This window comes from Pteropus medius, unplaced genomic scaffold (assembly GCF_902729225.1).
Source record: "Pteropus medius unplaced genomic scaffold, Ma_sr-lr_union100, whole genome shotgun sequence".
Lineage (NCBI taxonomy): Eukaryota > Metazoa > Chordata > Mammalia > Chiroptera > Pteropodidae > Pteropus > Pteropus medius.
The window spans coordinates 41453376-41458435 of NW_024354875.1; positions in this window are offsets into that span (position 1 = coordinate 41453376).

Below are 5060 nucleotides of genomic sequence, written 5' to 3' on the forward strand. Positions count from 1 at the left end.
ATCCATGCTTTCCCAGCTGTGGTCCCAGCTGTAGTCATAACTAGGGAGTACAGAGTTTTTTCACATAATTAAAAATGTGTTTTCTTTAAAATAAGTGTGTGTATATATATATTTAAAAGCATATAAAATAAACAACAAAACAAATCCTTGGTTTATTTAGGTTAAGATTATCTTGAGAACACTTTAAGTATGTGAAATTAAAACACTAGAAATTACACTATTTTATTTTATGGTGACGTGAAACAAATGCCACATAATAGAGAAGGGGAATAAAATAAAACATTGCCAAGTGTGCTTACTGTAACATAATTTTTAAGTACTTGACAAGTTATAGTGCACGAACCATCACTTGTTCATTAATTTTCACTAGTCATTTTTTATGATTTTATGTAATTATCTAAAATAATGTTTTACCAGTCTTAAAACTAACTCAAGCATGAGTAAAATAAGCTATACAGCACATTCAAGGTCTCTTATCTTTCTGTGTCAGAAACTTGCTGTTGGAGGAAGGGTAGGGAAGGTGAGAAATAATAGCATAGAGCAAATATGCAATACAAATTGGACATTTAATCTTAGCTTAATATATCAATTAAGTAAGGTAATTTATAGAAGAGAAAAGCTGATTTCCTTCATAAAGAGTGAACATGTGTTTCTGATTTCATAAATTTCTTCTCAAATAGGTTCTGTTTCCATATATTCTTAGTTTTCTCGTTACTATTTTACCTCAAACATAAATATGTATTATTTAAACTTATTTTTCATTTTATTTTTAATTAACTTGATTAGTTTATTTTCTTTATTAGTAATACATTTTAAATAACATTTCCGTTACTATTAAGCACATTGTTATTGCCACATAATTTCCTGGTCCTTCCAGAAAGATTGATACATGTATCAGTCAAGGACCCGAAAGAAAACAGAACACTCAAAATAGAGTTATTAGATGAGAGTTTATTATTAAATGAGAGTTATTAGATGGTCCTTTATTAACAAAGGATCATTTATAAAGATATAACCTCAGGAGACCTGAAAGAGTAAAATGATCAAGAGCTGGTAGTTTCTGGCCTGTCACCACCCCTAAGCCTGATAGGACAAAAGGAGAAATTGTCAGAAACTAGGAAAAGATATGTATAGAGAAGGCCACCTTTGGCGAACCAAATCATTCTGGTGAAGATAAAGTCAGCGCATGGAGACACTGCAGACAATGAAATAAGATAAATAACCTGAGTTCATTCCCTCTTAATCTTTCTTCAAGTTGGCCTTCATTCTTTCCATCTCGTTTCTGATCTTTCTTTTAACTTCTTAAGAAAAATTATATGAAAAATAAAAATGAAGCATGAGGAACACTGAAGGTCTTTTCAATATCATATTGAATATTATTTAGTAATCCCTCTAACGAATTATTTACTTTTCTAGGAGCACAGAGAAGTCTTTGACCTTGCTATTTATTATTAATTACAGGCTGAAACTATTTGAACTTGCATGTTAAGTTGCAGATTTTTGTCTGATAGAGATCAAATTATTTCTATCCGGTGGAAGAGATAAAGTATATTATATCACCCGGTAGGACATTCTTATTGGTTTTCACTTTAATTAATGAGATGAAGAATATCATTGAAATCTTTTCAATCTATTTTATATGAGTCTCATATTTTAACTAAACCTGTTTAGAAGTCAGAGGACACCAGAGTCCTGTTAATAAAATCCATACAGGTCAGCTTTGGGGCAAAAAGTAAAGTGAAGGATGGATCATAAATCTCAAGGAGCAAATGGAAGATATTCTACCCAAGTGCAATCTTTGATTTTATATGATATCTTATTTCTTTCCAATATGATTAGTCAAATCATGAACACATTTTAAATTACAGAGGATGTTCATGTAGTGTTTTTTACTGGGGAGGACACTTTTGTTGAAAGAAGTCATGGATATAAACCATTAAAGCCCTTTGGGACAGAAAATAATGGGACTTATTTGGGGAAAACTTTATAAATACAGAGATAGTAGATAATTATAACATAATAATAATACAAATTCCTCACGTGTTCAATTGTGAGAAATCTGCATTATGAGCCCCTTCCCAGGACATCCTTGCAGGATGTCTATCCATGACACAGTACTCTTGACCCCGCACACATCCTCTGAGATCCAAATGACTGGCTTATTGAACATAAGGCAGAGTATCTGTTCTTTGTCCAGAGTGATGAGTTCCACAAGGACCCTAGGATCAACATTTCGTACACATAAGCCACAACTATGGCAGAAAAGGGTGGACCTGATGTCATCTGACGTAGTCATTTTCAAAGTTTATGTCTCTCCGTGTGTCTTCTGTATGAACAATATATTCATGCATCTTCTCAGATTATATAAACTATCCATTAATAAACTGCAGTCAAAGCAGGCATTATATGAACTATTTATTCATTCATGAGACCAAAGTAGGAAAGACAAATCATAGATAAATATACAGTTACTTTTTGAAAAAAAGGGAAGAGGAGAAGTTTCTTCTTCAATTTTTCCAACTTTATGACTCCTGGCAAAGGTAGGTACATCCAGCTAATCTTTTATAATTTTTAATTTTGTTTTATTTTTTAAGATTAATAATAGTTTTTATATGTATTATAAATAGAATTTTTATTGGGCAGCCCAATATTTTATTGTGATTCATTATCACAGAGACATTGGCCATGGATATAGTAGGGTATAATGGAGATGATATCTAAATAAACTTCATTGGTGTTATCAGTCTGATATTTCCCTTTACATGTGCTTTCTGCATATGAGCATGCACATAAGCAACATAACGTTTAAACTATTGAACCAGTTTAGAATTTTTTCCAAAGAGAGATACATGGATGCATATTTATAATTCATTCATGGGTAGCCCAAAGGCCTAAATTAGGACATACAGTTAAAACTAAGTGCTGGCTCATGAGTTTGTATGAAGGTGTATTTCAAAATGTCTCTGTGTCTCTAGAAGCAGCCCCATTGAATGTCCAAATGCTGTTCTATCAGTAATGTATAATCATTATTATGAATGAATGTAGCATTCCATTTGATTTTCCACCTTGGGGGCAAACTGATTTATAAGTAAATCCATAGGAACCAAGTTTTGTGGGTGAGGTTCTCATTGAGCTACTAGTTTGGATGAAGAAATGGATAAGACTATCTTTTTGTCTAAGAGATAGGCTCTTAAAAGTAGCTAAAATATTGTATCTTGGACCTGGGTTGAGATCTTAATGGAGGGGCTATTTTTATTTTTCAGTGAGTTTATTGAGTAGTCTCATTGCATAATTTTTTCCCTATTTTTTAATTGTGGTAATATATACAGAAATAAAATTTACCATCTTAACCATTTTTAAGTGTACAGTTCAGTGATATTACATATATTAATAATGTTTTACTGTCACCATCATTCATCTCTAAAACTCTTCATCTTGTAAAATTGCAACTTTACATTCATTAAACAATAACTTCTCATTTCCCTCTCCCCACGGCCTCTGGTAACCACCATTCTGCTTTCTGTCTTTGACTACTCTAACGACCTCATATAATTGGAATCATACAATATTTGTCTTTTTGTTAGTGGCTTATTTCACTTAGCAGACTGTCCTCATGATTCATCCATGTTGTAGCATATGTCAAATTTCTTTTTTTTAAGGCTGAAAAATATTCTATTGTATGTATATACTACATTTTTATTTATCCATTCTTCTGTTGATAGATACTTGTTTCCTTAAATATTTTAGCTATTGTGAATAATACTGCTATAAACACGGGTGTCTAAATATCTCATTAAGAAACTGCTTTCATTTCCTTAAGTATATGTCCAGAAAGTAAAATTACCGAATCACATGGTAATTCTATTTTTAATGTTTTGCCGAACTACAATACAGTTTTCCACAGCTGCTGTACCATTTTATATTCCTACCAACAGTGTATAAGAGTTCTAGTTTCTCTATATTCTCACTAATATTTGTTACTTTCCATTTTTTAATAGTAGTCATTCTCTTTTTAAGTTTAAAAGGCAATTTTTATTTCCAAAATATATATAAAAGAAGAATATTATTATCGTATGCTAAATAATAGTAGCCGTTCTAATGAGTTTGAGGTAATATCTCATTGTAGTTTTAATTTGCATTTCCCTAATGATTAGTAATGTTGAGCTTTTTTTCATTTGTTTATTGGCAATTTGTATATCATCTTTGGAGAAATGTCTATTCAAATCCCTTGTCTATTTTTAAATTGTATTTTTTGTTGTTGAATTTTTAAGAGTTCTCTACAAATTCTAGATAATAATCTGTTATTAGATATATGACAGAAATATTTTCTTCCATTCTGTGTGTTGACTTACCACTCTGTTCATAGTTGTCTTTTGATGTATAAATTTATTTTTTTAATTTTTATGAATTTAATTTGTCTATTTTTTCTTCTGTTGCCTATGCCTTTGTGTCATACCCCAGAAATCATTGCAAAACTCAATGTTGTGAAGATTTTACCTTATGTTTTCTTCTGAGTTTTATAATTCTAGGTCTTTCATTTAGGTCTTTGGATCCATTTATAGTTAATTTTTGTGTATGATGTTAAGTAATGACCCAACTTAATTATTTGACATGCGGATATCCAGTTTTTCCAGCACTATTTCATAGACAGTGGACGCAATGATTACATTCAATAAAAATATATAAGTTTTAGACCTTGTCCCTATGTATCCCATCTCCATGTTTTTCTGAAGTGCAGTCTGAATTTTTTTACTAGCTTTTACTATCATTTTGAACAACTACTTCAGCCCACAGATTGACCAACTTTTCTTCCTTCAGTTTTACCAGTCTACCACCAATTTTGTGTATCTTTTCTGGGCCCCTAAGAGCATGACTTCCTGCCTTTTGACTTTGAGCAATCTCATCTTTCAGAGTTCTTACATCCGCATTTAATGTAATCTTCTCATTGTTTCAGAGAATTAGTAGCTGTCAGATTTCCTGTTTTGAAATGACTTTATTTTTGGTTCTGGTGGCTTATAGGCTCCCATTTTGTCAGTCCGCTCATTCCAGGACTTGAAGAA